At 41.6% G+C, this 12,561-nt stretch overlaps 1 non-coding gene across 1 annotated transcript; it reads right to left on the bottom strand.

Moving 5' to 3' along the window:
• Nucleotides 1-8,213: 8,213 nt before the first annotated feature.
• Nucleotides 8,214-8,319, bottom strand: LOC125555054. The gene has a single exon (XR_007304511.1). It is a non-coding gene; the product is annotated as a U6 spliceosomal RNA (small nuclear RNA).
• Nucleotides 8,320-12,561: the final 4,242 nt, after the last annotated feature.

Raw genomic sequence — 12,561 nt, 5'->3', positions numbered from 1 at the left:
ACTTTAATTAAGTTCATATTACTATAGCAAATAAGTATCGTTACCTGTAAAAACTTACTCAAACATAAAGTATAGCAAACTATGGCAACTAAGACACAAGATATAACAACTAAAAAAAGTTGAACATGCTAACTTTCTCGTCCTCGGAGAGGGTGTCATTGCCGGTCCTAGGAGAGCGCATCACCCTTCTACCCCGATAGGTAACACACACGCTGACATTGTCACCTGCCCTCACATTGTCTCCTGAAAGCACACATGTGTTGAGGCCGCCTGTGCGCTGCCCTACACGACGGTGTCGAATCAACCCGTGGGGACGCACATACCACATTAACACCCCATAATACATCAATGATTTATCTATAATTTTGGTTATGTTCATGCTAATTCATATTATTTATACATAATTTTGGCATAATTTCTTTTTAGGCTACATACTAATCCAATGGTAAGCGTCAGCTGTTGTTTTAATGTTTTTGGTGCAGCAGAAACATCCATTTGGGGGGGGGGTGTAATTTTTTAAAAAGAAATACAATGTTGATACATGTACCATAGGAGACTCTGCACTGTAAGGGCACCTAGAGGGGGCCACTAGGGCTCCATGCAATGGAACCATGCATCCTTGGCCTTGGTTAAATTGGCACCTAGAGCAGCCTATGTACCTCTTCTTTTAATGCAAACTTTTATCAAAGTTTTCTCCACCGCCTTAAATTTTATTTTATTTTGGAGTTATGGGTCTCCGGGAATAAATAAATTGTCCGAGACTCAGAAAACAACACCTAGAAATTGCTTCGTGTGTGTTTTATCTGATGAATTGACTGAACCATCATCTTCTGCAAAATCCCTCATCTACAAAGTGGTCCACTCACCCAAAAAAATCTCTGTAGCCCCCTACTTGAAGATGGTGTTTTATCTGATGAATTTTTATCCAAAGATTTGTTGTCGCTATGTGTGTGTTTTGTCTTTTGTCCTATGGCATTGGTGATCTAGTATGATTGATATGAATTGCATGTAAGTGTTATGCTTTGTGCTAATGTATAAGCATGCATGTATGTTGGATCACACTTGAGGGTTAGTAATGTGTTGCGATGAATATATACATAGGATGGCTGGAGTGATAGATATTATCGCATCTAAGTATATGAGTCAAGCATATAGGATAAAAAAGACTCATCGAACTTAATGCTATGGTTAGGTTTACCTTAACAAATTCTTAGTGCTTGGGGATGCTTACAATGGTTTCAATCATAAGTACATGTTATTCAATGAATTTTTAAGCATCTTAGCATATAAAACCGCATGTGTGTCTATCTATTATTTTATCATAGCCAATGGACTAGGATCAATTCCACACCACCTATCACCACTACTTCCACACTTGCTCTCTTTTATTTTGTTCGCAACTTTAAATTTTAGTACCTGAAGCTTATTTACCTGCACTTCATAATCTTGCACACTGCCTATTTTGCATTGCAAATTATCTTTTTTCCTGCAAATTATCTTTTTTAGAGTCTAGGTAAAGCAAACGCTTGGTGTACGAAAGGTTATATCAGGGCAGATCGAGGCTAAGAGAATAAGGTTCTTACCTTTAGCTCCCTCGGGATATCGATGCTCGATACTTCCACCTCCACATTGGAAAGTGCTACATAGTTCCCTACACTTGGGGATGATCAAGATCTTTTCTAGTGTTGTTTCCAGGAAGCATAGCGCTAGGTTGAATATTCTCTGTGTGTTTTTGAGCATTTGACTGGACTTAAAATCAACTTCCTGAAAAATGAAGTTCTCTATTTTGGGAGGCACTGGTTAAGAAAGACATTGATGCTCAGATTTTTATACCTCATACCTGGGCATCCCTCTGCATTATAGGAAACTTAATAATAGTGATTGGAACCTGTCAAAGAGAAAGTGGGAAAGAAAGCAGCTTCTTGGCAAGGGACTATGCTTTCTATGAGTGGTAAACTAATCTTGACTGAAACTTACTTAGGTAATGTACCTAGATTTATGATAGATGAAAGAATGCTAATTACTACTCCCAAACAAGAATAAGTCATGGCAAACAAATCAATGGTTTGCTCTTATATGATATCACAACGGCAATGGTCCCAGTGATCACAGACAAGAGGCCATTCAGTCCTGACCCATACAACAACGTTGGGTAAGGAATCTGAAAACACAACCACATAGCTGAGAAAAAGTACAAGCACCTAGCAGCAATCAAATCACACCAATACCAAGTAAAATAGAAAAAGAAACGCATCCTGAGTTTCTAGAATAATTTGAAGATCTAACCCGAAGGTTGGGAAGTGACTAGGTTGAGAGATGGAAGCCCTTTTGAGGACGAAAATCTATATACAAAAGAGAGTGATTTTAGGAGGTAGAGGCACGAGTGAATTGGATTGCATGGGGTGTGCATTGTACATGGGCTTAATGCCATGTCTAGACGTGCCATCAAAGTAGGGAAATTAGAAGAAGAAAAAGATAGGCCGATTTTAGTGGATATGGGCTAATGGTCAATTTAGTTCATGCATGATGAAAACAGGCGATACACGTGAACACAAACAACTAGGGATGAAAACACGATTCGAACACCATAAATCAAATAAACCAGAAATATCAGCCAACTAATTCAATTTAGTTCTTTGTTTTCCGGTATAAAAGTATGACCCTGATCAAGTGACACACGTATGGCATGAAGCAATTCTGTCCTGACTTCTTTTATGGCAAGTTTAGTTACCCGTGGCAACTTTCTGTTTGGATTGCAAGTTTCAGTTTTTTTTTGTTTTTTTTCGGATGATAACTTTAGTGTAAAAAATGTCAGGACAGTGTTACTTCGTGTCACACATGTGACACTTAATCATCTGGATAAAAGAATTCACCTCGAACCATAATAGCCCGCAAATAAAAAGTTAATTCATGTCCGAGAAATGGCATGGCAAAGCCTACCTCGCCCTCTAGTTGGACTGAAAGCAGACGAAAATCATCAGCCGCATGCTTGATATAGTATAGTCGGGTCAGCCGCATGCTTGATATAGTATAGCCGGGCCCACACATATGTACATGCACACACAGACCTACTCGGATATGCACACGACAGCCAACTCCAACTTTGGCCAAGCTCATATGTTCTATATCAAACATGGTCCATCCATTTTAATACTCCGTGCTAACCAGACACGCCAAACATGGGAAGTTATCTGAATATAGTGTGTAGTAATCAGAATACCAATGTTTTGAAGAAAAATGCTTCTACAGAATTTGGTAGATCTTGATGATCTTTTGCAGGTAGTGCAGCACATTCTTTGTGCAATGGAAATCTGCTATGTCTAAATAGCTAGCCCCTGTATAAGGAATTATGTACCTTCTTCTTGAGCCACATCATCAAAATTATTTAGCCGTTGGATATACTAAATCAGTCTACAATAGTCATCGGATCTAGTACATGTTAAGGGCAGGCACATGGAGTAACTCACGCCTAGAGATGTGTGTAGTCTAGAGAGAAAACGGCCGCATGCATGCAGCTTACACTTCCGTGCTCCATGGAAAAAAAACGGACGTACGTGCAGGTTTTGCTTAGAGTGGAAATCAAATTATCTTGCTACAAGATGAATCAGAAAGACACTAACTAGGTTGTTTTATACACATTAAGCAGCATTGTCGACTTCTTTTTAACCTTTATAAATCACTATTTTTCTTCTTCCTCATTGATGGCCTCCACCACTCACGGCTGGCGGGCGCTACCACGCACCACCTTGCCGCACCGCTCTCCCCTCAACCTCCTCCCACCGCCGGCAATCCCTTGCATCACCGCCCCTCATAAGATAGATAATGGGGTTGTGTGGCTTCTCCGTAAGATAGATAATGAGGCTATGACTTCCCCATAAGATAGATAGCGGGGCTGCTTCTTCGGTGAGGTGCGGCCTCCCCATCTCGTGCACTCGGGAAGAAGGAAGGAAGAAGGAAAAAGTGTCTGGTGAAAAAGAAATTCAGGTACCTGAGAAATAGTAAAACCGAAGAAAATCAGGTGCATGCTTACACGGACATGCATGCACACATGTAGACCTACTCGGACATGCACACCGCAGCAAACTAGGGGCAACATCCTTTGAATGGAAAGACCAGACGCTAGAGATCTTCAAGTCATTATGAACACCTATTGAAGAGCTTGTTGTAGCTAGGCTATGTGGTAGTAGATCTAACCTAAAGGTTGGGAAGTGACTAGGTTGAGAGATGGAAGCCCTTTTGAGGACGAAAATCTATATACAAAGAGAGTGATTTTAGGAGGCAGAGGCACGAGTGAATTGGATTGCATGGGGTGAGCATTGTACATGGGCTTAATGCCATGTCTAGACGTGCCATCAAAGTAGGGAAATTAGAAGAAAAAGAAGATAGGCCGATTTTAATGGATATGGGCTAATGGTCAATTTAGTTCATGCATGATGAAAACAGGCGATACACGTGAACACAAACAACTAGGGATGAAAACACGATTCAAACACCATAAATCAAATAAACCAGAAATATCAGCCAACTAATACAATCTAGTTCTTTGTTTTTCGGTAGAAAAGTATGATCCTGATAAGTGACACACGTATGGCATGAAGCAATTCTGTCCTGACTTCTTTTATGGCAAGTTTAGTTATCCGTGGCAACTTTCTGTTTGGATTGCAAGTTTCAGTTTTTTTTGATTTTTTTTCGGATGACAACTTTATAGTGTAAAAAAGTCAGGACAGTGTTATTTCATGTCACACATATGACACTTAATCATCTAGATAAAAGAATTCACCTCTAACCATAATAGCCCGCAAATAAAAAGTTAACTCATGTCCGAGAAATGGCACGGCAAAGCCTACCTCGCCCTCTAGTTGGACTGAAAGCAGACAAAAATCATCAGCCGCATGCTTGATATAGTATAGTCGGGTCAGCCGCATGCTTGATATAGTATAGTCAGGCCCACATATATGTACATGCACACACAGACCTACTCGGATATGCACACGACAGCCAATCCAACTTTGGCCAAACCTGTACCTGCAAAAAAAAAACTTTGACTAAACCTGTAGGTAGGGCAACAACATCCTTTGACTCGTAGTGCAAGCTAGCACAACATGCAAGCCATGCAATTGACTCGATTTACTCCGAGTAGAATCAAAATCGGGATAGCATAGCTAACTCCATCGGTTGTGCATGGCTGGTCGATGTAATCCGGGTGGGTTCGTATACACGTACGCAAGCGACAAGGAAACAGGTTATGCATGGTGCCGGTCAATACCCAATACGCGGCCTAGTCGAAAACGAGCTCTCTTATCTCAATATATACATATGCACGAGGGCGCTGGCGGAGGGCTCCGGTGGGCAGGGTATGGCTCCCGCCATACCTTGATTTTTGGCCAAAAAAATATTTATGTCTACGTATCTATCATTTTTGTAGTGCCTAGACATCGGTTGAAGCATCGATCGTGGCCAGATGGGGCTCTGCATCGAGCGCCCACTAGTGTATACCTAGAAAAACAGAAAGAAATGAACGGCCGCACACACCGACGCCGCGACGCGAACGCGACCAACTCCACCCACCCAGACGCGACCAAACCTAGCGCGGCGGCGGCGGCTGGCCAGGTCGCGAGGTCCAGGCGGGCGCGACGACGGGGCAGTCGACGACGTCAGCGGGCTGGGGGCTTGGAGGGCTGCTGCACAGCGGCGCTTGCAGCGGCGGCTCCGGCGGCGCAGCAAGCGGCGGCTCCGGCGACGGCTTCAGCGGCGCGGGGGCTTCACCGGCGGCTTCAGCAGGCGACGGCCACAGTCGGGGTCGGGGATTTTTCTGGTAATCCCTAGGGGCTAGGTCTGAACTCTGAACTTTGTTGGGGCATTGGCGTTTTTTCTTCTGTCAGTTCTTCATGATCTAAAGTTTCTGAATCAGAACTCCAGAACTTCAGATTTGTTTATATTCATTCATGCTAGTATATTGTTATTGCCTGGGTCTTCTAGACGCCATTGAAAGCATCATTATCGGTATGTTTTAGGTTGTTTTCCTATTGAAATATGCCTACATTTTCAGTGTATTTCATTTTGAGTTGTAATGTGTATTGACTCTTTCGATTTGCATCAAAAGAATTATTTCCTTAAGACTTTGCCACACCTTAATTTTTTTCCGTCCTCCGCCTCTGCACGAGGGTGTGTCTAGATCTCAGTCGACTTAAGACTTCGCGAAGTCTAAGTCGATGACATCATCCATCTTTTTTTTTCATAGCAGCGCCCTCCACCTTTGTAAGCAGCGTATTATTCATGCACGTGTACTGGCCTGTTGCTTTCAATTCTTGTCTTGAGCTGGTCCCGTCTCTCTTTCTCTCTATCTTTTTCTTCTTTTATTTTTTCAATGAACTTGTCTCGCTGCATAGTTTCTTTAGGCTGTTTTTTCTATTTGTTGGGTTTTCTTGTATTTTTATTTGTGATTTTTCTTATTTTGTTGACAAGCCATCGGAGGACCACAAAATATTCGCTCACTTGTACATAGAAGCTGAAGAAAAAGGTAAACAATGGAGAAAAAGCTAGAGGAAAGGATGTACGAGTTGAATCATTCTGTATCATTAAAAAATCATTTATCTAACAAACGAATAAAAAAACAATAGATAGTAAAAAAGAAAACCATGTACACTGTTTTTCTAAATTAAGTTGCGCCCTAACAATGGAAATGCAACAACGTGGGTTAGTCTATGTGTATGTGTGTGTGCGCGCACGCGTAACCGGGTGGTGATACTTTAAAAAATAAGATGTATAAAAAAACTAGAAGACATATTGCACGCATGGTGTATGTGGTGTTTGTATGTACTGATTGCACACAAAAGTTAAGGAATATTTATGAATTTGAAAAATTGCTCATGAATTCAAAAGTTGGTCGCAAATTTGAAGAGAGTTCACAATTTTTAAATTTTGACAAATATTACATGTTTTTTAAAAGATCATAATTTAAATAAAATTCATGTTTTTGTCTTAAAAAATTAAGAACAAAAAATGAAAATAAAAAAAGAAAGAAAACACATGAATATTTATAAATGTTGTGAAAAGGTAACTGAAGACAATCCCCTCTCACCATGAGTTGCAGTTGCGTTGGGAGTCATACAATTGTTGTCGAGTTACAACACTTTTAGTTGCATGTCTAGGGATGGACATGCAATTGGCTGATAAACCACATATCGACCTAGTTGTTGTCACATTATGGGACACGCAGTTGCTGTCGCACTAGGGTCATGCAGTTGCATGTCTCATGTTGGACATGCAACTGGCCGACAACCCCCTACTAGCTCAGTTAGAGTCACATTGAGGGCCATGCAGTTGTAGCCGGGTTTCAACACTTGAATTTGCATCGCCTAGTGATGGACATCAACTGGTCAACAACCCCCCTACTAGCCCATTTGCAGTCACGTTGGGGGCATGCGGTTGCAATTGGGTTCCAACACTTGCAGTTGCATGTCTAGTGATGGACATGCAACTGGTCGAGAACTCCCCTACTAGCCTAGTTGCAACCGCATTGGGGTCCATGCAGTTGCATGTCCAGTGATTGGCATGCAACTGGCCGATAACCCCCTACTAGCTCAGTTGCAGTCGCCTTGGGGGCCATGTAGTTGAGTCCGGTCCCAACACTTGTAGTTCCATGACTAGTGATGGACATGCAACTGGACGATAACCCCCTACTAGCCGAGTTGCAGATGCCTTGAGGGGCATGCGGTCACTGTCATGTTTCAATGCTTGTAATTGTGTGTCTTGTGATGGACATGCAACTGGCCGACAACCCCCCTCCCTACTAGCCTGGATGCAGTCAGATTGGGGCCATGCAGTTGCAATCTGGTTCACACTTGCAGTTGCATGTGTAGTGATGGACATGCAATTGGTCAACAACCCCTACTAGTCTAGTTGAAGTCGGGTTGGAGGCATGCAGTTGTGATCCGGTTCTAATACTTGTAGTTATATGTCTAGTGATGGGCATGCAACTAGCCGACAACCCCCTAACTAGCCTAGTTGCAGTCGCGTTGGGGCCACGCACATGCAGTTTGGTTCCAATACTTGCAGTTGCATGTCTGGTGATGGACATGCAATTGGCCGACATCCCCTACTAGTCTAGTTACAGTCGCCTTGGGGGGCATGCAGTTGCAGTCCAATTCCAACACTTGCAGTTGCGTGTATAGTGATGAACATGCAACTAGCCGACACCCCCCTACTAGTCCAAATATCTTTTTCTTTCTTTCCAAATTTGCGTGTGTCATCCTTACACAGGGGCCATATTAAACTTCTCTATATTGTTTCAATTTTATCACATGTCCCCGAGGAGACAACAATATCCTTTTCAGTTTGACTAAAAGATAATAAAAGAAAGAGGTAATAGTGTATACAAAGACAAACATGAACATAAAAACAAATACACACGACGACACGCGAACTTAGTGTCTAGAATGCATGGCTACCGAATCAACCGAGATATCACTAATTCTCCATCTACGAGAAGATGACAAAATAAAAAATGGTTTTACATAAAATGGAGAAAACTATCACAAAAAAGAAAAAAATGCGAAGAAAATAAAAGGAACATATAAATGGAATAAAAATAAGAATAAGCGAAAACGGAATATAAAAGGGAACAAAATAAATGAATATGAAAAATAGGGAAGATGAATTGACAACAGTAACGAACAAAAACGAATATTTTAAAAAATATCATGTCAAACGATATGAACAAAACAAATTAAAAAAAGTGTATGGAGGAAGGATATACCCCCAGCCCCCTAACTCCTTGCAGTCAAACAACCCCGGTTTACTACAAAAGGAAGTCAACAACAAATAAAGGGAAAAATGCAAAAATGGAAGGAACACAAGGCAAAAAAAAACTTTGGACCCGTCCAGCACGCCCCAACCAACAACAGGCCCGACAGAAAAAAAAAAGAATCTAAAAGAACAAAAAAGAAAGAGCCCAAGCCGAAAAGAAACAGAAAAAAAGCGAGCTGGTCACACGCCTTAGCATGTCGAAATGAGAAAACTCACAATCCAATGTGATTCTTAAAGCAAGTAACACAGACGGTTGATGACTTTGTGAAGTCTAAGTCGTTTGAGATTTAACAGTACTGAAACTTAAAAAATGCAAAATGCGTGTCAAAATGTCCATTCTAAAAGAAATGAGATCTTCCATTTTTTATAAAATAAGAAATTAAAAAATAAAAATAGAAATACAAGTGAAAACATTTTTATACAAATAAAATGATAAATAAAACACTAAAATACAAAAGGAAAAAGGAAATATAAAAAAGAAAAAGGTACGTGTATACACACAGTGAGCTGCACTAATGTGATTCGTACTATACACTCAAGCCCAACATCAAAAAAGAAAAATACAAAATGTTCGCATGGGTGACCTATGAGTGAGAAAATAAAAAAATAAAAAAGAGAATTTGGAAAGGACCTCAAGCCGCAGCCCACGGCTAGATACAGAAGCAAAGCCCCTGAAGGTACACTCTGCCCAGTGGACAAAGCCCAGTATGTTTTTGGACGAGAGGAATACCTACCTCAGCCACAAATCACAGATCAATCAAATTGTATAAAAAAACTCGTCGACTGAGACATACCGGTTGCAAACCTCATCCTTTGCAACCCGGACGTCATCTGCTGCCACGTGTATAGCTGGACAATTGCACGGCGTCCTCAATTTTGTCCAAGCGATACGCAGCTCGGCTCCAATCGCTGCACGCATGCGTATGGCTCGGCTCCAAAACTAAACCTGTACGTGCGATATTGGCTCCCATAGTTACGTGATTGCTTCCGATCAGATCATAACCCCGATCAGATGCGTAGCTGCAGCCTTGTCCGCCTCCAATCCTCCATCAATCCAATCGAGAATTTCTGATGGCTGAGCGACCGGAACGGTGTCCTCCAGGCGATGCGACTAGCCGCCAGTTCCCTGGCCCGACGCTCACTGCAGCAGGAGGAACGATAGCCATGTCCGTCGGCCGTCGAAACACGCCCTCTCCCTTGCATGACGGGATCGGGCTGGAAGGACAGCCACGGCCGCCACTGGCCGTGCTGCCGCAATCTGAAGCAGAGCTGTCGTCGAGAAGGTCGGGAGTGGCCATGCCGGAATCTCACACCGTCGCCTGGAACGACGACCATGGTGGTTCTACCTCTGGCTTGCACCATGTAAACCTTGTTGATGACAACAGTCGCTGCTCCAAATTGTACCGTCCGTCATATACGATGTCAGAAGCCACGACATGCACCATGGACTTGCCGCCGCCACAAGTCATGTAAGGAGGAGGCCAGCAAGATGACGCAGTTACGGATGGTCGTGGAGAAAATGGAGAGCAAACAATTCAGGTACGGCGATCTCTCGGCTCAAATTCAAGCGAAATTTATCTTTTCACATCGCATTGTGGTAATAGAAAATTTAACTTTGAACTATGTGTACTGCAGGTTTCTGAAGTTGGAAAAATGTTTGAGTCAGAGAAAGACGCCTATGACATGTATAACACATATGCTGGCAAAGTTGGATTTATTATTAGAAAGAACCAGACAAAGCGTCGACATGATGGTACTATATATCAAAAAAGAATTGTTTGCAGTAACCAAGGCCATCGAGAAACCGAGTCGTCGAAGGACACTACAAGGACGGATTGCAATGCTCGTATTCAGTTCAGTGTTAGCAGAGAGGGGATTTGGACGGTGCAAAAGGTTGTAACCGATCATAATCATTATCTTGCTAGTCCCAATAAGGTGCACAAACTGAGGTCCCAACGACGTGTTATAGAAGCAGACAGACATCTAATTGGCCATATACGGGAAGCCGGAATGAAGCCATCCCAGGTGTATGACTTCATGGTAGCGTTTTACGGAGGACCAGACAAAGTGCCATTCGCAAAGATGGACTGCAATAACGAGATTGGTCGTGAGCGCAAAAAGTACTTAGAATCAAATGATTCACAAACACTTCTAGAATACTTGAAAAATAAGCAGAGAGAGGATCCAACATTTTTTTATGCCATTCAAGTAGATGAGAAAGATGGTCGGATTGCTAATTTCTTTTGGGAAGACGGACAGTCTATCATGGATTACGCATGTTTGGGAGATGCTATATCATTTGACACTACGTTTCAAACTAATAAGTTTGAAATGCCTTTTGCTCCAATCCTAGGAACCAACCATCACAAGCAGACTATAATTTTTGGGGCAGCGTTGTTATATAATGAGACCATTGAGTCATTTGTTTGGTTGTTTGAAACCTTTCTAACAGCAATGTCAGGTAAGCATCCAAGCACAATTTTCACTGATCAGGATGCGGCCATGGCAGGAGCAGTTGCATATGTGTTTCGAAATACAAGTCATCAACTTTGTCTATGGCACATTTATCTTAATGCTGCTAAACATCTTGGACATGTAATTCATGAGCATCCTGAGAAGTTTCTACCTGATTTTAAGAGATGTGTCTATGAAGATAGATCAGAGTATAAGTTCAACAAGAAGTGGCATGAATTGTTGGATCGGTACAACCTCCAGGACAACGAATGGATGGCAAAGTTATATGAGTTGAGGGAAAAGTGGGCTGCTGTCTATCGTGACTCGTTTACAGCTGATATGAACTCGACTCAAAGGAGTGAAGGTATGAATAATGTCTTCAAGCAAAGATTTCGTAGGAGACTTGGTCTCTCCGAACTCCTTGTAGAATGTGAGAAGGTTTCTCATAGTCTTCGGGAAAATGAGTTGGATGCAGATTTTAGTTCGCGCCGAAAGAACCCGATTACTTACTCATCTAAGTTACCTTTGCTGAAGACCGCATCCGAATCATATACAAGGAGGATGTATTCAGAGTTCGAGGAAGAATTTACAGGACAATTTTCGATGTCTTGTAAATTGTTACAAACTGAGGGGTCAGTGTTGACATACATGGTTACACATATGAATAGTGAGTATGGAACAAAAGTTATATTCAATACTGCGGATACTACCATTACATGTTGTTGCAGAAAGTATGAATCCATAGGTATGTATGCTTTATTTAATTTCCAATATACTAGTTTCTAATACAAATTGATGAAATATAGTATCCGTATTTTACAAGTATATTGTGCAAGCATGCTTTTAAAGTTTTTAGTGTGAATGATGTTTTCATTTTGCCATCACAATATATACTAAAAAGATGGACAAAATATGCAAAGAGAGGATATTATGTTGAAAAACTAGGAACTGAGGAGGAAAGTTTGAAAACGCATGATGCACGTGTCTCACGGAAGGCCACGTCCGTTGCATTGAAGTGTACCCGATTAAAGGAACTTCTTATTGATTTCGAGAAAGTTATAGATAAGTTTGACGTACAAGCAGATAACTCTCTCAGCAAGATGGAGGAAAAATCAAATGAGGTTCCGCTAGTTTCGACTGACCTTTCTACCGACACACTAAAAGGTACAATATCAATTAGAGTTCCTCCGGTGGTAGAAGGTGCAAAGACTAAACGGTCAAAACTCTCCTTTGAGAAGAAGAAAGGGAAGAAAAAGAATAGTACTAAAAAGAAAGATACTGATCCTACACATTCTAGCA

The sequence above is a fragment of the Triticum urartu genome, chromosome 4, assembly GCF_003073215.2.
Source record: "Triticum urartu cultivar G1812 chromosome 4, Tu2.1, whole genome shotgun sequence".
In the NCBI taxonomy this organism is placed as follows: domain Eukaryota; kingdom Viridiplantae; phylum Streptophyta; class Magnoliopsida; order Poales; family Poaceae; genus Triticum; species Triticum urartu.
This window is presented reverse-complemented; position numbering and strand designations above follow the sequence as displayed.